Here is a 21,500-nt window from a genome sequence, read left to right on the forward strand (position 1 = left end):
GCTCTGGGCGCTGGGCTGCTGCTTCCATTGCAGGAGGAGAAGCCGGAGAGCGGAGGGCGAAGGGGGAAGGGGCTGAGGGGCCCTGGGGCTGGGCAGGGGGCAATGGGGAGCCACGTGAGGCGCCCCTGGGGGGCCCCTCCAGGCAACTGCCTCCCCCTGCCCCATCCTTGTTACGCCCCTGACCCTGTGACTGGCCCAGAGTCACCCAGCAGGTCTCGTGGCTGAAGGGGGATTTGAACTCGGGTCTCCCCGGGCCTAGCCCAGCACTCTGACCACGACACCTCGCTGGCTCATCATCCATCAGACTGGAACTTTGCCACAAAGAGTCCGATAATGTGGTCATGGTGCATTAGGGCCCCCTGGCTTGGACCGGCCTCCGTGGCTGAAAGAAGCCCCCTTCACTCCCTCCTCTGCCCCAGAAGCAGAAGCAGAAGCCCCGGCAGCAGCCAGGGTTAGGGGGGGGTGTGTGTGAAGAGACTCCTCCAGCCTCCCAGCAGCCAGGCCAACCCTTCGCCTCCTTCCTGGCCAGGACGTGGCTGGTGAGGCCGTGGCCCCCTTTGGACCCCATGGCTCCCCTACCGGCTTCAGCCGGCCTGGTGCTGACCTCCCCCCCCCCGACCCCAGGCTCTCCTGCCACATGGACAGAAAGAGAAAGCTGGCCTGGAAAGTGGCCTGGAAGGCTGGGCCTAGTCCACCCTGAGAGAGTTTTCCAAGAGCAACGGGGCCCATTTTCTGAAGCGAAGACATTTGAAAATGCGAAGCAAGCTTCACTGATCAAGTAAACAGCCTTCCCTCTCTAGGTGGTGAAGCTATAGCGGAAACCCTGCTCCCTTAATGGCACCCTTTGCCACTCCTTGGCTGGAGGGGACCTTCTGCATGCCTGGAGGCCCCATCTCAAACATCCAGAGACTAGGACGGGGGCATTGGGGCGCCTGCCAAAGAGGAAGTGCTCTGTGGGGTGGATTCGGGCACTTGGGAGGGGAGTGAGGCAGCACCCGCAGACAAGTCATCCATCACTTTCCCGCTTGGCATGTCCCCGAGGAACAGCTCCCAAGGAGCCTGATGCATTCTGGGCAACGTTCCATCCAAGAGAGCACCCCAGCCACATCCCTCAGAAGAGTCAATCTCTTGAAGTTGCGGCTGCATGCCCAAGGAAGGACCGGCTCAGCTTTGCCAGCAGGGGAGGAGAGAATGGGGAAGGTAATTCCCTCGGCTGACTGTTCTGTGCACACAGCCAAGCCTCCGAAAGGTCTGCTCCTGAAGCAGCTCCGCCATCCCATCCCATCGCTGCAATGCTTTGCGTGTCCCCCTCACGAACACAGAACACCGATGACCTGGGGAGACTCCCACGGAAGAACTTCATGCAGAACAGAAGTTAAAAGATTTGCCCGTCTCCCTGAAGGGCTCTTCGGTCTTCGCCAAAGAGTTGAACCCATGCAGGCTTGCTTATCTGCTCCTCCGAGGTCACCTAGGATCTGGAAGAGCCTTGGCGTTTTAGATTTACCTGAAGTGGTTTGGGAGAGGGAGGGGGAGAAACCCCGGCTTCCGCCTCGCCCCCAGCCGACCCTGCTCCATCTCTACTGATAAAGTGCTGGCCTTTAAGCCCCTAACCCTCCCTCGCTTGACTCTTAGAGCAAGAGGGGAAACTGCCTGATAACAGGGGCTTGGGTCTTGGCATTCTTGGCCGGCTGCAATCTAGTGACCGGTACAAGCAGAGATGGACCCGATGGAGGCCTGCCGGGGAGCAGCAGCAGTAGCTGCCCTGGCGGCAGCAGCGGCATCTCCAGGGAGGGCTGGGATTGCAGGCTCCGGCCTGGAAGCTGGGAGAGCCACCGCCACTGTGTGGACACTCCTGAGCACGATCTGGCCCAGGAGCAGGCAGCTTCCTCTGTTGCAATGGGTCCTCCTTCGTGATGCTAATAATGGAGGATTGATGGAAAACCCTCCCCCCACCAGCAGCACCCCATACCCAGCAGCCATGGGGTAGATCTCTGAGCCTGGGCCAATCAGGGGAGGCTGGAGGCAGAACCTCTCCGAGGGAGCTCCTGAGCCAGCGGAAAGCGGGGGGTGCCCAACGCGGAGGGCTGATCTAGCGGCTGAGAGCCCCGCCATCCCTTCTTGGCTCCTCAGGCAAGCAGCCCCACCCCTGAGGAAGTGGCACCTGAGCGGGCCTTCCCCTCCTCCCAAGTAGACCCATCAGGAGGGGGGCTCCAAGCAGCTAGACGGGCACTTCCCCTGCCCTTCACAGCTGGAACTCCACCCTAGCATGGGGTCACCCTCATTCCTGGAGGTTATGGCGTGATGCGGGGGGGGGGGAGTCCTAAGGCAGGGGGCCCACTGGGGCAACTCTCGGGGGCAACCTGTCCCAGCAATGAAGACTTGGGGGGCTGACACCAGGACTGGGGACCCAGGCTGGGGTCTCCTCTGGGTCAGAGTACAGGTGAACCCCTAAAGTGGAACAGCAGGAGGAGGCACCTGGATGCCTTGAGGGAGACCCCCTTGGAGGAGGTGGACGAGCACCCTTCAGCTGAGACCCCTGCTGCTGCCCCCCCCCCCCCGGATGAGCCCCCCTGAGCCAAGAGACCCTGAGCAGCCAAAGCTCGCTGCCTCTCCTACAGCTGACCCTTGGGGGGATTTTCTCTCTCAGTGATGGCCGTTGATAATGCAGCGGTGATAAGATTATTGCACTTAAGTTAAGGCAGTTTCCCTCTAGCAAAACACAAAGGATGGTTTCAGTTCTTGCATCTTTTGTTTTGTTTTATTGTATGGAAATGGTCTTAAGTGCAATTTGATTATAGCAAGGAGGAATGCAAATTATCGTGATAAATACATCTATGTCCAGTCGTGTGAACAGTGACATTCACAACTACTATAGAATGCCACAGCCACAGTTCAAATGAATTTTGGCATTTGTCCAGTCAAATTACTCTGATTTCATTTGAATCTAGCTCTATTCAGAGTCAGCTAAACTGAGAGTTGATCAATGCAAGGTCAGAAAATACTGCCTTAAAAAACCAAAAACAGAGATGGGCTTTCCCCTCCGCTAATTGGTTTTGCAAGCCAGCTGTGCAGCACAGAGACCCTGGAAGTCGAGCAAGCAGAATTCATGGCCATCTGTACACACAGCATTCAGGCTGGGATTCCACCCAGAGCTAGCGAAGCGGAAGGTCGATAAACTCCTCCTGCGCCGCAGAGTGGGCCGGATCGCGAAAGCAGGGCAGCATGGTGGCTGATTCCCCCTTAAATTCAAAATAGGAAAATCCATACTCCATTGATGTACAGGCTGACAACATGAAGCCAGCTAGACCTCAGAGGCAAACAAGAATCTTAAGAAAGCCTCGGGGCATAAAAACAGTCAGATGATTGAATGAGGAGGAGAAAACAATCTGAACAAACAGAGGGTCGATGGGATAGAAGTTTTCAGATCTTTTCAATAAGAGACCAAGAGTTTAGAGCTTGACAACCAGGGTAAAACTACTCCTGGTATAACCACCACCAGGCTTTATATACCGCTTTTCAACACAAACAGTCCTGTTCCTGCCCCAAGGGACCCAGAGGCATGCTATGTCTGCAGAGCTGAGGATGGGATGGATGGTGCAAAACAGAAGACTCCCTCTGAGCTTTTTGCATGGATGAAAAGGAAGCCCGCACACCGATAGCCCTCCTCCTGCCCAACAGTATTTTTCATTTATATGTCCACAACCACATGAACAGAACATCACAGCTTCTCCAGGCAGAGAGAGACGTGCTTTATAGGGAGGGGAGCCAGGCAGTGTGTCCTCCCCATGGCCCTCTGACCTAGGCACAGAGGGAGGCCGTGTCATCTGGGTCTTCAGGCATCACCCCCACCCCACACCCGTTGCACCAGAGCAGCCTCAAGGAAGCTCAGTTGGTCTCCCTGGATAATCGCCCCCCCCCCCGGGCTCTTCTGGCTTCTCATTCCAGCTGCAGTATTTCCACACCAAAGATTTTCAGAGTGTGAAAGGGGGGAAAAGAGACAATTTTGGGAAAACATTACACTTCAGCATTTTTTATTATTTATTTTTTTGCTACTCTTCCGTCATGCCTCCTTGCTTCAAGCTTGGCATGTTCTTGTGGCATCCTCCATGGAAAGTCTCTTAATCTGATGCAGACGCCTGTATGCAATTAAAAAGGAATCCTATGCTAGAAGTCAGGGATTCTCCCTGTCGTTTGTTTACTTGGTCAGGTAATTTCACCAGGCACCAGGGTCACAGTTTCAAACAAGCTTTATTCATCCATTGCTAGCAATAAGCTCTCTATTGTGTGGCCGGCCCCTTTCCTGCAAATTCCTTCGTCTTCTATTCGGAGTACCAAACGGCTTTCGCACCTGCGCATTGTATACAAGCCAAAGCATTCCTCTAAAGGTTCCTGATTTGCTCCCATGTGCTACATTTCTCCCTCCAGCTTCCCAGGAGATCTGGCCTGTGCGCTGGGCCTGGCTCTCCCTCCCGGCAGGGACATTCTTTCAAACAGTGTGTGAGATATTCTCAAAGCCTGGTGGGCGGGGATGCTACCAGCCGCTGCAAGCACTGTTGATAAGGCGTGTATGGCCTGTGCTGTGAAAACCAATCATGCTTTTTTGCTGCTTGAGAGCAAGTTGCAAATATATTCCAGCACCGAGATAAATTAGACACGGGACGACAAAGGAGCTCATCTTTACAGACAGGGCTGTTACCCTGAATCTCCTTCGGGAGAGAGAGTGTGTGTTCACACACCGGCCAAACTTACCCCGAAGTCCCTTTGAGATCCTTGGACCCATGCTACACACAAATCTCCAGCATCGCGCAGTGGTTAGAGTGCTGGACTAGGACTGGGAGGACTCAAGTTCAAATCCCCATTCAACCATGCAACTCACTGGGTGACTCTGGACCAGTCACTTAACTCTCAGCCTAACCTACCTCACCGGGTTGTTGTGAGGATAAACATATCCATGTATGTTTGAGCTCTGAGCTCCTTGGAGGAAGAGCAGGACATAAGTGTAAAAAAAATGATGAATGAAATCGGGCTTTGTCTTGTCAATTCTAGCTTATCTTGGTGTATTTCCAGGTTTTTAAAATGCTGGTTTTAAGCTACTTTTTCTGAAACACCGGAGCAAATAGGGAGAGGCACTGACCTAGATTCATTAGCTTGACAGGAGGAATATGCTGTTTAGAAATCCAGATATAGCTCTTTAGAAAGCTCCCCCTGCTGCCGCCATTGGCTAGACAGAGGCATGCCATGTGAACTTGTGTCAAAACAAAACCCAAGACAAAACACAAAACCCATTGAGGGGCTGCTTCCCTCAATGTGAGTCAAAGTGGCTTTTCTCGACATTTACCCCGCAACATGAAGCCATGTGTGAATACCTCCCAGGGCCCTAAAAGTTTGCCGTGTGGTCTTAACCACATTTGCAGAGCTTCCTTGGAGGCCTGGACTGGAGGTACTTGGCAGGTTACCAGGAGCAGGGCCTCCTCCGCAGGGGCACCGGAGCTCTGGAACTCTCTCCTGGGGGAAGTCTGGGACAAAGGCAAAGTCCGGAGGGCATTCAGAGTCTTAGTTATTATTATTTCTCTGTGTGCTTTGGAAACTTTTGTGGAAAAGCGGTATATGAAAATGTGTTGTTGTGTTGTTCTGCATTTGAAGGAATCCCTTTCCCTGGTTTGCTGGATTTTTGTTTGTTTTACCCTTCCTTACGACTGTTTTTTGCTTACTGCTGCCGAATCGATTTATTAGTCAATTCTTAGGTGATGATTTTTGCATATTGTCTTTTTTGGCCATTTGGTAGATCCGTTGGTTCAATAAGGGTTAGCGTATCCACAAACAGTTCGTGGGTGACCTCAGCTAAGTCAGCCCAAACCCCACTGGCCGGCCCCCCGCTGCTGGGGCCGCTGCACCGTGTCGTGATGTTGCACTATGACCCCAAAGAGCCCCCGTGCAGGGCTGTTCCCTCCGGGAGCCATGAAGGAGCTCCACTGCCCAGCTGCCCAGGAGCTGCTTCCGGTCCTTATGCAACTGTCCTGCAGGGATGACTCCAAGGGCGAGCAAGACGTAGTGGCCTCCAAGTAATTTTTTTTTTTTTGGTGAGTTTCAAATTAGAGGAGGATTATTTATTTGAAATCTGTATTGTAAGGAGGAGTTGGTGTCACCAAATCGGTCACTCATAGGAACACAGGAAGCTGCCATATACCGAGTCAGACCCTTGGTCTATCTAGCTCAGTATTGTCTTCCCAGACTGGCAGCGGCTTCTCCAAGGTTGCAGGCAGGAATCTCTCTCAGTTCTCTCTTACTGGTTTATTTCTAACATGATACTGTTTTTATTGTTTTATCGATTTTGTTGTGGGCCACCCTGAGCAGTATTGCGCTGAAGGGGCAGGACATATACCGTCCCTTTATTTAAATAAATAATAAACGAAGGCCAGCTTCACGCCATCATTGGGGTCTTGGTTTAATGTGGGTTACATTCGTGTGATTGTGTGAACCCACATCAAGGCGGGAATCTCAGCTTCTTGAGATTCTTGAGATTAGTTTTGAGATTAATCTGAGATTCCCGCCTTGGTGTGGGTTTTGTGGGGGATGTAGAATCACGGCTCTGGGTTTTGAATCAAGAGTCAGGGCTACTTTCTAGTGTGCAGATCTGCGAGAAAGTTCTCCACTTTCCCAACTTTCTCCTTCATGGTGCACCATGAAGCAAACACAATAGAGAAAGCAACCCCAACCCCTCCACCGCTTCCAAAACAAAATATGTAAACCCAGCCTTTCCAAGTCTCGCATAACTGTTCTAATTCAAGCTCTTGAACTGGGCAGAGAGGAATCCAATTCCCCCTGATGCCTGAAGGTTTTTTCCACAGCTCCTCCAGTGCTGGAAGAAGAGAGAGCGCCCTCCTTGCTGCTGGCTGCACATCATCACTCTCCCTAGCGCCAAACGACACGGGGCATGCCTCACTACAGCCCCTACCTGCTCTGCCAGCCACAAGTGATGTTCCTGAAACATTTCCAGGCTTGATGGGATGGACTGCCTCTGCACATGCTGTTTTTGCCAGCGAACTTCGCGATGCAGTGAGTCATTTGGCTTGTACATTTCCAGCGCTTCTTCCAGGACTAGCAGTACTTTATGGTTTTTGGCACTGCGCACGGATAACTTCTCAGAGGCCCATTTGTTAGGTGGGAGAGGGCCATCCATGGCATCTTTGTTGGAGCCTCTGCAGATGCCCGACTCCGCTTGCAACCCAGTGAATGGCACTGCTAAACACCTAAGAGAACGACACATTCATTTTCAGTCCGGAAACCCAGACGAGAGCTGAGTGTCCTTCTGTTGCTTGACTGGAGGGGGATGCTTCCCTGCATTCCACTCCTCTGAACTCTGGCTTTTGCCAGACGGATTGCTAATTACTTGCAGAATTGAAGCCTGCACAAGTGGCCGCGGCCCTCCGTTCCTCTGGCTTGTTTGTACATTTCACTCCTCTGCATTAGGGACATTCATATGCAGTGCTGGGGCCACCTGAGGAGATGCCAAGAATATGCTGCCAGCATGGGAAGTTTCCATATACCGAGCCTGACCATTGGTCCATCTAGCTCTGACTGGCAGCAGCTCTCCAGGGCTTAAGCAGGCATTTCCCCCAGCCCTCCTAGGAGATGGTGAATTTTGAACCTGGGTGGTTCTTCATGCAGAGCAGACGCGCTACCACTGAGCCCAATCCCTTCAAGTAGCTTTTAAGGGTTGGATGTCAGGATTTCCTTCTTGTTATTTATCATTATATTTCCCACCCTTCTTCCGAGGAACTCAGGGTGGTATAGTTGCCCCCTCCGCCTTTTATCCTCACAACAACTCTGTAAGGTAGGTGAGGTTGAGAGAGGTGTGGTTCACACAATCATTCAGATCTCGGTTTAATGTGGGTTACCAATGTCAGTGTGGTTGTATGAATCCACACCAAGGTGGTTTATGGGCCAAGAGGAATCTCAGATTCCCACCTTGACAACCCCTCTTGTGCCAGTAATTTGAATGATGATTCTGGGAACCACGCCAGAGAAGAACTGGTCCAAGGTCACACAGTGAGCTTTATGGCTGAGCATGGATTTGCATTTGGATCTCCCAAGTCTTTCTCTGCTAACACTAACAGTTATACCGGAAGGAATTGTGTTCATTGCTCCAGATGTTCAAAACAAACAATATATATGGAAGGCTGGGAGATGGATTTGGAAATGGCCATGCTGGCGGCTCCATGGCAGAGAAGCTAGACTAGAAGGCTGTTCTCACAAGCAGCCTGACCCAGGCTACGCAGCCCAGCCTGGGTCAGGCTGCTCGTGTGCAGTGCTGGGATCCATGCCCACCCGCCTAGCCCCACTTGGGAGCCCAGCCTTTAGTCAAGATTGTGTGTGAGTTGAGGTTGCTTGCAGCCCAAGCGCACACTCAGGTGCTCATCTCCTGGGGGATTCCTTCCATACAGTGCGCTCATTGCGGGGTGCATTGTGGGATATCCGGAGGCCGGGACGTGTTGTGTCAGGCTCCGGAGACCTGAGCGGCTTGGCACAGCGTGGATTGTCTGGGAGCACGCTCCACGCTCCAGGCAACCTTTGTTTTATCGTCTGGGGGGAAGGCAGGCGGAATCTTCATGCCTTGCCCTCCACCGCCCACCCGCCCAGTCGGTCGTGGGAAGACCCTTCATTTCTTTATGGGCTCCTCTCGGAGAATTTCATTACCAAGTTTGGAGCCAAGGGTACGTCCCACCCGAGTAGATTCCACGCATGCGTTGAAGAGCGAATGGGGCTTCTTGGAAGCCTCAAGGCGTCAGTTGTGTTGGAGGTCCAGTGCATCATTTCGGATTATTAGGAAACCTTTTGGCAACAGTTATTGATAGGCAGATGTTTTAGCTTGACTCAACTGAGCACAGGCCTGATCTAGTAGTTGTACGATGGTAGGCCCTGTTTTTCCGCTTCTGCCTAGAAATGTTTTGCTGTTTGGGGCTGATCTGTGGGAAACCGGTAGTTGGGCAAGGGGATCTTTCAGCATGGAGGCAAAAGTCAGTAGACAAGTGACCGCGAATGTCTGCTGCAGTGTCCTCTCTCTCATTCTTTTCCTCTGTGTGCGGAATGAGTTTTGTTCAGGTCGGCTGTAGCAAGGCCGGGTGTGCGCACCACGTGCATTCAGAGAGGGGTGGAGGGAGAGCAGCAGCGGCCCAGGGCCAGCCCACCACAGCCCCCTAGCCCCACCTCCTGCCTCTGCCGTGCCGCTGAGCCCTGCCCCTGCGTCTTGCAACAAGTTTCCAAAGCAGAGAAATAAGAAATAAATGAGATGGCTCCCTGTCCCCAAAGGGCTCTCAATCTAAAAAGAAACCGAAGAGAGACACCAGCCACAGCCACTGGAGGGATGCTGTGCGGGGGGTGGGTTGGGCCAGTTGCTCTCCCCCTGCTAAAGAGAAGAGAACCACCCCGTTAGAAAGGTGCCTCTCTGCCCAGTTACGTGAAGACAGTCCTGAACTAGGCAGACTGATGGTTGGACTCCGCCCGTGAGCAGCAGGCAGCCCCGTCCACAGCCGTGCTCAGGCAAGGGCTGGCAGGAGGCTCAGCAGGCGGGGGGGGGCTACCGGGGGCGGGGGGCGGGACTTCCCTTCACTAACAGAGGAGAGCTCTTCCCCCCACCCGCCCCACACAGCAGGGGAGCGATAGAGGCCGTCCCTGGTACCGCAGGGGAAATGGAGAGGCTAGCAGGAGAGCAGGGGAAGGGGCCACACGGAGTCAGTCTCTTGGCCCCTCTGGCTCTGCATGGTCCACGTTCTGACAGCTGGCAGGGGCACTCCCAGGTTCCCGGCAGGAGTCTCCTCTCCCGGCCTTACCAGGAGAGGCGCTGCCCGGGAGGGGGCCTGGAGCCTTCTGCATGAGCAGAGCAGCAGACCCCATCCTGCAAAGGGAATCTCTTCCAGCACTCCCACGCCTCCGCCCGTCCCAATGCAGACCAAGGTGGGCCCTGCTTAGCAAAGGGGCCCATTCAGGCTCGCTACCAGCAGACCAGCTCCCCTTCCGAGCGCACGGCTGCCCCACTGATGCTCCTGTTAGCACATCCTTGCTTAGCTTGACGCGAGGCATCGGCAGAATGACGCTCTCTGGCTTGCTTCTCCTGATCAGCAAGGGAACAAAACCCAGGAATTAATCAGCTGTTTTGTCTACTATGTGCCATTCTGTTACAGCCTGATATTCCAGCCACACCACAGTGCACAGTCTTCTCATTTACACTGTCGCTCCCTTTAATTATGCCCTTTCCATTAGACTGCTTAGGATTTTATGGGCAAACCTGAAAATTAAATTGGATGAAATGCCAGTTTTTAAACTTAGTATTTTGAAGGGGGCAGGGAACCCACACACAAGCGCACTCATAAGCCAGAAGTGTGTGCAGACACACTGAGCAATTGAGGTACATTTCCAAACAACAGTCTGTTGATGCAAGGTCTATTCATCACTTTTCTAGTGCAAAAATAGTGATGGACGACGCTACCTCATCTAAAAAGTACACATGGAGAAAAACAGAAAACAACTGCATGGTGTTCCTCCCTGACAATCTCCAGAGCCCCCCTCAAACCACATGACTGAGGCATGACATTTCCTGGCATTCTCAATTAATCATGTGTTGCTACCTTAACCTGTGGTTGGAAACGGAACCTTATAAATGGATGACAATGACCTGATTCATACAGTCATTTGAATCTAGGTTTAAGGTGCGTTACCAACAGTCATGTGATTGTGTGAATCCACACCAAGGCAATTTATGGCCTGAGATGAATCTGTGATTCCCACCTTGGCGTGGGTTCACACCATCACACTAATGTTGGTGACCCACATGAAACCTAGGTTTGACCCATGGTGTGAGCCAGGCCACGGCCGTGGCTTGTGGGGCTAAGCAGTGGTGGTCTCATGGCAAAGAGTTAGGCATAACTCAAGGCCACCAAGCCGAGATCACAAGCTGGGAGATCAAGTCAGCAGCGGAGGTCAGAGGCCAAGAGATCCAGGCTACCCAGGAGCAAAGGAGCAGCAGCTCCAAGTAACAAGCTGAGGTCAGAAGTCAGGAAGCCAGGTCTACGCAGGAGCAAGGTCAAGAGCAAAGATCCAGTGGAGAGCTCAGTCACCACGTTGTGCCAGCCAGGTCCCTCCTGCAGCAGACTCAGCGCTTTTGAAGGGGAAGGGGACCCTGGCCATGCCCCCCCCCCATGGTGTGGAGTGCCAGGAGGCTTAAGGGGTCCTTGCCTTGATATGCAGTTGCTGGCACAGCTGAAGCCCTGCAGTGGGAGCCCGTTCCTCTTCTGAACCGGAGGTCGACAAAGAGGGCGGGGGGGGGCCTGCATCCTGGCACGGGGTGGGGTGGGGTGGGGTGGGGATCTCACCTACAGCTTCTCCCTCAGAACAGGGCCAGACTCGTCCTTTAATACAGGGGTCCGTCCCCCCCGCTTTCCAGCTGCTGTGAAACTACAGTTCTTCCCGGCATCCCTGAGCCCCTCCTTTCTGTTGGGCCCTCATCCGTTCCCCTCTTCCCTCCCTGCAATCTGACCCCTGGCAACCCATACGCTCTGCAGCAGGAGGGAGAGGGTTTCGTCCAGGCCAGGACTCACTCAGTCCCCACACCCGTGTGTCCAGTGCCAAGTCTCACTTCCCAGTTCCCTCCCTGGCAGCTTCCCCAAGATAGGGCTGAGAGAGAGATTCCTGCCTGCAAGCTTGGAGAAGCCGCTGCCAGTCTGTGAAGACCATACTGAGCTCGAAAGACCAACGGTCTGACTCGGTAAACAGCAGCTTCCTATTTAAAGGAGGAGAGCTGGTCTGGTGGTAGCAAGCATGACTTGTCCCCATAGCTAAGCAGGGTCTGCCCTGGTTGCATATGGATGGGAGACTAGATGTGTGAGCCCTGGAAGATCTTCCCCTTAGGGGACGAAGCCACTCTGGGAAGAGGAAAAAGTTCCCAGTTCCCTCCCTGGCAGCATCTCCAACGAGATAGGGCTGGGAGAGAGACTCCGGCTGCCTGCAACCTTGGAGAAGCTGCTGCCAGTCTGTGAAGACCATGCTGAGCTCGAAAGACCAAGGGTCTGACTCAGTAGATGGCAGCTTCCTCTGTTCCTATGACAGGGGATAAGCAGCAGAGGGCATTTGACGAGGCACGGGACATTGGCCTCCCCACTGAGGGGTCCCAGCCAGCTGCCACAGATCTGGGCTCCGTGGGAAGAGTTCCCAGGTCCACACACAGGAGCTCCAGCCTGACACTGTTGCCAACTGGCCAGACAAAGAGCCCCAGCTGGGCCAATGGTTGTGCTCTTCTTCCTGGCCAGCGGATTGGCAAAGCAAGAGGCAAGACCGGTCTTTGCTCCCCCAACTAGATTTTGGGTTTTGGTAAGTACACTGGGGGAGGGAGGGGCCAGGCGCTGCAGGTGTTGTGTCTGGCCCCGCATGGGAGCTCAGCGGGACATGGGATGCAGAATGCGCCCGGGGCAGTCCCTGGCGGCAGCAGCAGCAGCAGCAGCATCTCCAGGTAGGGCTGGGAAAGACCCCCGCCTGGAGCCCTGGAGAGCCCCTGCCAGTCAGGGTCAGCAGGCCTGGGCTAGATGGGCCCAGGGCCTGAAGGCTCTCCTTCCAATGGCCCTGTGGGCATGCCATGGGGCTGGGCTGGGGCGGGGGGCTGCCGCTCAGCCGTCGAGCCTGGGCTTGGCACGCAGATCCACGTAAGGCTGGGAGCGGGAGAGAGACGCCCGCCTGGAATCCGGAAGAGTCCCTGCCAGTCAGTATGCACGATACTGAGCTAGAGGGTCCGATTCAGTCCACCCCCCTGAGGGATTTCCCAAATGGACGACACTATTTGGAACTTTAACTCCATGTCTCTAGACAGTGCACCTTTCAAAGTGGCGATTCTCTTATCTTTCGCAGGGGAGAGCAACTGGCCCTCTCCAACCCCAGCACAGCATCCCTCCAGTGGCTGATCCTGGTATCTGCATGTATGCTTCTTTTTAGAGCCAGTGCCCTTTGGGGACAGGGGATTCTCTTATTTATGTGTTGTGTATTTTTCTATGTAAATCGCTTGGAGAATTTTGTTGAAGAAATATCCGTAGGAGTAGCAGCAGCAGCAGCAACAGCAGGGGCAAAGCGATCCCCCCTCCTCCTGAGCTCTCGGCCACTTTTTGCCCCCTTCGGCTTTTGCATCAGAGTCTTCCTGGGAGACTGACTGGCGTATCTCTGCAGGTGTCTGCGGCCCTCCTTCTCCCCCTCAGGTGCTCCCGCGATGCATCCACAAGGATGGCAGCATTTCCAGCTCTTTCGGAAATAGATGTGAGATTAATTAAAGGGCCACGAGAGCTGGAAATCGGCAGCAGAGGAGCCGGCTAGTTAAAGGTAGCAGCGAATCACGGACCGCCTTCCGCCTTGCTGTGAAATCTGCACCAGCAAAACCAGATATGAAAAGGTTTAAGCAGAAGTGACAGATCAAAAGGGAAAGTGGTGGGGAGGGTTAGACAAGGGCGAGAAGAAGCCAGTTCCGTGCAAGGGAGCTCTCTCCAGACTTTGAAGATGGCAGAATTGTTTGTCATATTATCTGCTGACCGTGACAGCCACTGCTTTGTCAGCTTTCAAAGAAATTATGCCGGGCTGCTCTTTTGTCAGGTGGGATTTCCCTTAATCACACTCTGCACTTGCCATTTCCAAGGGGCTTCTCAAGCCTCAGAAAGCAAAGCAGAGCCCTCCGCTTGGGCTACAGCAGAGGCCAGGGCCTGCACCAGGTGGGACTTCTCCTGGCAGGCTGCCTCCCAGCAGATGTGCAGCGGCCCGGACCTCCCTGGGGAGCCTCATTGGAGCAGCTAGGTAGACTGACACCGCCAGGGCTGGGCGGGGGGAGGAGGAGGCGGCCAGGACTCTGGGGGCCCCTTGGCCTCGGCTGGAGACAAAGAAGCCGCTTCCGCCTCTCAGACTGACAGGGCGACTTCCTCCTCAGCCAAAGCTCCAGCCAGGTGTGTTCCCCAGACTAGGAGAAAGGCCTCTATCGTGCAGCAGCGATCTAGGAAGATGCTGAAAGGCATCATCAGCTCAGACTGTGTAGGAAGAGGCCATGGCCAAACCCACCCGCCCCCGCTTGATACCCAAGAAAACCACAAGGCTCTGAGGGTGCCAGGAGTCGAAACCAACTTGACGGCACCCTTGACCTTTGCTGTTTTTGTGCCCCCCCCCCTTTGGGGCTGGCTAGGGGCCCACCCTTGTGCCAGCCCAGCTTTCTTTCTCAGGCGGTGGAAGAACGCAGGCAGGGAGACACACACCTGCAGGCGGACGGATTCCCCCCACCTGAGCCACCAAATGGGAGCGCACGGACCCCGCCCCCCCCCCGCCAGCACTCTGGCTGCTGAAATGGATGTGAGGGGAGCTGCCAGTTCAAATCTTCTTGCCAGCACTAATCAGCATCTCTTTAAAATGATTACAGTGTTCAGAGAGGCCGTAAACCTACCAGGTGGGCTATATTTCCTCCCTGCTCTCCTTTTTTTGGGTTACAGTTTTCCCTCTGGGAATGGATTTATTGGCGCCATTAATCCCTCTTACAATCTTTAGCACAGGAAAGAGATGTCACGGGGCTCTAATGGCTCATATATTCTGTGAATTACATGATCATTATATCCCGCCTGGCCAAAAAAAAAAAAAAAAAAAAGCAGCATTTTCATCAATTTCAAGTATTTAAGGCAGAAACGCTCCAGTTTGTATACTTGTGGAAAGAGACACAGGGGAACTTTTTCAAAGACGCAGCTCCAATGTTTAGGGACACGCGGTGGTTCCCCCGCTCCCCGCTTTCCTACTAAGGGAGACTTATTCTGTCTCTTCCTCATTCTGGGCCAGTGTGCACAATGCTGAATCTGCTGGCTGCCCCACACGAGACATGTGCTTGCCAAAGCAGTAGAGGACGTTGCCTTGTCTGGAGTCAGACCCTCGGTCCATCTAGCTCAGGATTGTCTTCACAGACGGGCAGCAGCTTCTCCAAGGTTGCAGGCAGGAGTCCCAGGCCCCAGAGCAGGGGTGCTGCTGCCACTGAGCTACAGCCCCGCCTTCTATGGGGAACACATCTCACAGCCCACCCATGCAGTCACCCCTGCAAATGCAAACCGGGCAGACCCTGCTTAGCAAAGGGGCCCCCCGTGCTGCCCATCACAAGACCAGCTCTCCTCCCCTTCTCCACCAGCACAGGGTGCTTTCCAGACTGGCTGCTCAACAGCAGCAAAATGCCTCCGTTCAGGCCAGTCGCATTTGGAGCGTAAACAGCAGGGGCAGCCGTCTCGCCGAAACTAGCAACCCGGAAAAAACAGCAACTTTTAAATGCCGGATGTATGACGTCCTAGCTCTCTATCGCAGCCATTAAATTCAAACAAGGCATTGGAAATGTGAAGGGCACCCTGCTGTCCACGGAGGGAGTGCGGTCATGAAGCACCCTTCCGAGAGCCTCCGTGACCCCTTTGCCGGGTCTCATCTGGAAAGTGCCCCGGACAGGCGTGCAGGGAAGCGCTTTCAGCACGAGGAGTCCTGTATCCACAGGATGGCAAGAGCACACCAGCCGGGAGCTGAGACAGGCATCTTCCGGAGAGGCGAGAGAGAGAGAGCTTCTCTTCCCCTGTGTGAGCAGCTGCTGGAGAATGACTCGGTGGGCTCCCTGGCTGAGCCACACCCAGGAGGACCAGCATCTCAGGGGGGTTCTGGGCCGAAGGGGCTGCGTTCGCCTCGGGCATGCTCAGGTTCGGCGCAGCTCACAGTCGAAAAGTGCCATCGGCAGTAATTTCCACAGAATTTAAAATGGCGGTGGGGGTTCACTTTCCAGGGGGTGCCAGGTGCAGTCTGCGGGGTCTGACCCTGAAGGCACAGAGATCCAAGTGGCCTCATTACTTCTTCAGCGGACTTCATTTGCAGACATACACATTATTTAATGGGATAAATTAATTCACACACACACACCCCAGTTCCACTCCCTGGCAGCATCTCCAGATAGGGCTGAGAGAGACTCCTGCTTGAAACCTTGGAGAAGCCGCTGCCAGTCTGTGAAGACAATCCTGAGTGAGATGCATCAATGCTGGTCGGATGCAGGAGCTTCCTGTGCTCTCCAACATTTCATTTTAACCCTCCAGAGTCTCATAGGAATTTCCAACATTAGGGACGTCACTGGCATTGGCCATGTGGAACTCTGCCCAGGCATGTCCTTTTGGCACACCCTCGTCTGCTCGGCATGCAGAAGGACCCTGCCTGGCTCAGTCCCTGGCGGCAGCAGCATCTCCAGGGAGGGCTGGGGAAGGCGACTCCTGCCTGGAATCCTGGAGAGCAGAAGGGGCCAACCCCCCAGCCCCCCTCTGCCCCCTGCGCCCGCCTTCAGTGAGCTAGGAGCCGTGTGAGTGCACTAGGGGTGCGCACACACACACACCTCTGTGGGGTACCCAAGCTGAAGGTTTGTGGCAGAAGGAGTACACTTCTTTAAAAATGGTTGGGAACCCCTCATCATGGAACACCAGAGAAAAATACCAGCGAGAGTTCGGGAAGGATCTCAGCTCTCCGTGCACTTCAGCAGGATACTGGCACAAGCGGGTCCCACTTACAATACAGGGTTGTTGCTGGTATAGCCCCGTGATGGAAATGAACACACTTTTCATTCCTGCTAAGTGCTTTCGATTATCATCAGAGGGCAGTGCTCACAGACCTCCAGCCTTTTATTTGCCAGCCTCCTTCTCCTTGTCACTTATGAATTCAGTCACAAAGCAACTTCTGAATCCAATTCCCTCTTAGGTTAGAATTCATCCATGATGGGATCTTGCCCATCTTTGAGGAAGTCAGTGAAGATGAACAGGAGTCTGGCAATGGCCTTGTGGCGATGGGTTGAAATAACCTGGTATGCCACTTGTAGCCCAGAGAAAAGAAAACTGAGTGGAGACATGACAGCATTCTTCAGAGGACTCTATTAATCCTCAACGTCTTTGCTGTGCTGATCTGCACCTGCTGCCGTTTAATATCAATGTCCTCCTTGAGCTGCCGTCTCCAGGACTGGACTCAGCAGCATGCCAAGCGAGGTCCGACCAGCTCTGAATTGTCAGAGAGGTTGCCGCAAAAGCAGCCTCCATGCAGGGCCGGGGGTGGGACGAGAAGAACGCGGAGGCCCCCCCCAACCTCCCAGTCCTTGATACTATGACCTAGTGACCCGCCCCCAGGGGTGCTGCTTTGAAATCCAGTGAGCAAAACACCCCCTGGATGGGTGCATTGTTGTGCACAATGACACAAAGCGATTTAAAGCAAAGCAAAAAACAGACGCTTCGATGTAACCCCCCTTCTTTAGAAGCTCAACCCCTCAAGGACGACTAGCATTAGATGCAGAGAATGGTGTTGTAAAACCCAAAGTAGATGTTATTCCAACTGCCTTTAGCCAGGATTTGCTAAATCAGTTTGACCAGCACAAGGTTACTCTTCCAAAAGTGCTCCATCTTGATTAACTCTATTTATATAATTTATTTTTACTCTCTGCTTCTCATTAGGGATATCGATCCTGACATAATTTAAAACTGTTTATTCTTTCATCTCATCCATGTTGATCAACTCACCGTGTATTTCTCCTGATTTCTGTCTCTGGCATATTCGCCAGAGGATTACCCTGGCTGAACAAACACATTGCTAATTGTCAAGAGCCTTCCCCTCTTTCTGTTAGAGCATCAGAGATCTCTAGCCACAGCTAAACTTATAGAGGAGTCTGCATTTAAAAGCAAAGGAGAGGGGAAAGTGAGCTGCTGCTTCTTCTTCTTCTTCTTCTTCTTCTTCTTCTTCTTCTTCTTCTTCTTCTTCTTCTTCTTCTTCTTCTTCTTCTTCTTCTTCTTCTGTCACATTGGGGAAAATAACCTGTCTTTATGAAGGCAGAATGGTCCACACACTCTTTGCCCCGTTTTTTTTTTTTGTGTGTTGTTTTTTTTTTTTTGCAATGACAGATAGGAATATAGGAACAGAGGAAGCTGCCCTATACTGAGTCAGACCAATGGTCTATCTAGCTCAGGATTGTCTTCACAGACTGGCTGTGGCTTCTCCAAGGTTTCAGGCAGGAGTCTCTCTTCCAGCCCTATCTTGTTGGAGATGCTGCCAGGGAGAGAACTTGGAACCTGAGGGGGAATCTCTTCCAGTGCTCACACATCAAGTCTCCCATTCCTTTGCTTAGCTAAGGGGACAAGTCATGCTTGCAAGACCAGTAGAAAGAATATCTACTGAAGAGGGTCCTGTGAAAGCCCAGAACTCAGTTTGCAAAGGAACACAAGAAGCTGCCTCCTACTGAGTCAGACCATTGGTCCATCTAGCCCAGAACTGCCTACGCTAACCGGCAGCAGCTCTCCAAGGTTTCAGGCAGGAGTTTCATTTCCCAGCCCTGCCTGGAGGTGCCAGAAATGGACCATGGCCCTTCTGCTTGCAAGAAGATGCTCTTCCACTCACGGAGCTATGGCCCCACCCCCTGTGTGAAGCTTTGGCCAGAGCTGGATGGGACCATTTCCCTTGTGCAGAGCTTTGCTTCGCCCAGTGCTGGAGGGGGGCTCCTTCAAGAAGAGCGGAGCCCTCTTGAGCCCCCACCCCATCCAGAGTCGTGCTGGGAAGTGCACCCCTTGCCAGAGCGACAGCTCTGCAGAGCGGCGCCTGTCCCTCTCCAAGGGCCCTCCCAGCACAGAGCCAAGTGTAGCCCTGTGCGGAGGCCAGCACAGCTCGAAGCGGCTCTCACGCTGCAGGGGCTGCAGGTCATTGGTCAAAGCAGCCCTCCATCAGCTATCAAATGCAACCCAGGATGTGAAGACTTGGCTGGGCTGTAGCAATCTTGGAGCTACCGAGTCGCTGTCCTTAGTCCTGAAGAGCCTCTTCCCCGCACCTGTTTCTCTGTTGCAAATCTGGGTTAACCCCCTGTGAGTCCAGCTGGAGACTTCTAGGAGCCTGGAGCCAGTTAGACTCTGGGAAGGAAGCCCCTCTATTGGGCAGCAGCAATCTAGGAAGATGCTGAAAGGCATCCTCAGCTCATACTGCGCTGGAGAGGAGAGCTGGTCTGGTGGTCGCAAGCATGACTTGTCCCCATAGCTAAGCAGGGTCTGCCCTGGTTGCATATGGATGGGAGACTAGATGTGTGAGCACTGCAAGATCTTCCCCTCAGGGGATGAAGCCGTTCTGGGAAGAGGAAAAAGTTCCAAGTTCCCTCCCTGGCAGCATCTCCAAGAGAGGGCTGAGAGAGGTTCCTGCCTGCAACCTTGGAGAAGCCACTGTCAGTCTGGGTAGACAATACTGAGCTAGATAGACCAATGGTCTGACTCAGTATATGGCAGTTTCCTATGTTCCTATGGAGATGGCCCTGGTCAACCCCTCCTGTACTGAAGTCGATAGGCTATGGGTCTGTCTTGGAATAAGGCAGCTCCCTACCTTTCGGTTTTCTACGTCCTCCTGCTGATCAGATGCTGGGTCACACAAGGGGGTGCCTGCCTATTGTGGGTCTGCTGGGTCTGCTTGGATTTCCTTGTGGAGCTGGACCTTGAGACGGACCTAAAAGGAGCTGGAGCCGATCCAGCAAAGCAATGCTTAACCCTACCATACAATTTATGCCTTCATGTGGAAAGTAAAGTATATTTCTAGTGTATGTGAGGAAAGAACAAAGGAGCTACTGAGGGAATTCAGACTTGAGGAGGCTTCGGTAAAGGTCATGCTTACAAAACAACCACAGGAGAACATTTTGGTGCAAGGAGGGACATCGCGTGGATACAAAAGAGAACACTCATGCATGAAAAATGGGGAGAGATTGATCTCTGAGTTTCTAAAGCACAGCAAAGAAAAGGAGTATTGAGAAGGACTCGCATTTGGCAAAAGGAGAAGGGTCTCGGGATGCAAACCAAGTATGTTCTACAGCAGGGCTACACAACTTTGGCCCTCCTGCAGATGTTGGACTACAACTCCCATCATCCCTGACTGTTGGCCAGTGTTTGGGGGGTGATGCTTTGGGAAGTGGTGGTAGTCCAAAAACAGTTGGAAGCCAAAGTGTACAGCTCTGTTCTACGACAATGGTTCTCGGGGGAAGAAAGACTGACCTGAAGTGTGGAAGAAGTCATTTGCACATGCATTCTCTTGCCCAGCCTTCCCCAACCTGTGGCCCTCCAGATGTTGCTGAACAACAACTCCCAGCATCCCTAGCCACAACTGGGTACACTGGGAGTTGTAGTTCAGCAACATCTGGAGGGCCACAGGTTGGGGAAGCCAACCTAGCAGACAGCCACACTAAGTTACTCATGAGTATTCCCATTGAAATTTATTTATTTACATTTATAGCTTGTACTTCCTCCACAAACGATTTTAATGGGTTCCTTGCGGACAAAATCTCCTGTAGGCAGGCTGACTTGGACTCCACGACATCTGTGCGGTCTATGGAGGAGCTGTCCAGCAATCCCTCTTGCAGTATTAGGTTGGATTAGTTTCAAACTGTGATTCCTGAGGATGTGGACAAGCTGCTTGGGGAGGTGCAGCCTATGAGTTGTGCTCTGGAGCTTTGCCCGACTTGGCTGCTTCATTTCAAACTGGCTATAGAGCTGGCTATGGGGTTGAGACAGCCTTGGTTGGCCTGATGGATGACCTTTACTGGGGAATCGACAGAGGAGTGTGACTCTGCTGGTTCTTCTGGATCTCTCCGCGGCCTTCGATACCATCGACCATGGGATCCTTCTGGGTCGCCTGGGGGAACTGGGGATAGGGGGCACTGCCTTGCAGTGGTTCCGCTCCCATCTCTAGGGCAGATTCCAGATGGTGGAGCTTGGTGACAGCTGCCCTTTGAAACGGGTACTATTATATGGAGTCCCTCAGGGCTCCATTCTGTCACCAATGCTTTTTAACATCTACATGAAACCGCTGAGTGAGGTTATCAGGAGATTTGGTGCAGGGTGTTATCAGTATGCTGATGACATCCAAATCTACTTCTCCTTGCCATCTTCATCCTCAGGAAATGGTATTCATTCCCTAAATGCCTGCCTACAGGCAGTATTGGACTGGATGATGGATAGCAAATTGAAACTGAATCCAAGCAAGATGGAGGTGCTCATTGTAGGAGATCGGAATTTGAGGGGTTTTTAATTTTAATTTTAATTTATTTTTGCATTTATATCCTGCTCTTCCTCCAAGGAGCTCAGTGCATGATTATTTTTATCCTCACAACAACCCTGTGAGGTAGGATAGGCAGAAAGAGATGTGACTGGCCCAGATCCCCCCAGTGAATGTCATGGCTGAATGGGGATTGGAGTTCTGGTCTCCCCAGCCCCAGTTCCACACTCTAGCTGCTACATGACAAGTTCATCATTATTAACTTGTCCAGTTGACTTGAGTGGAACCATTGCTGAGCTTCTGTCCTGAAATCCAATGCCTGGGTTGGAATTCTGCAAACATGGGCTGGAATCATTCCCCCCACACGTTAAATGTAGATTGCTGTTGTGGGGCTGCCTTTGGAAAGTATTAGGAACACAGGAAGCTGCTTCCTACCAAGT

This window comes from Hemicordylus capensis, chromosome 13 (genome assembly GCF_027244095.1).
Source record: "Hemicordylus capensis ecotype Gifberg chromosome 13, rHemCap1.1.pri, whole genome shotgun sequence".
Taxonomy (NCBI): Eukaryota; Metazoa; Chordata; class Lepidosauria; order Squamata; family Cordylidae; genus Hemicordylus; species Hemicordylus capensis.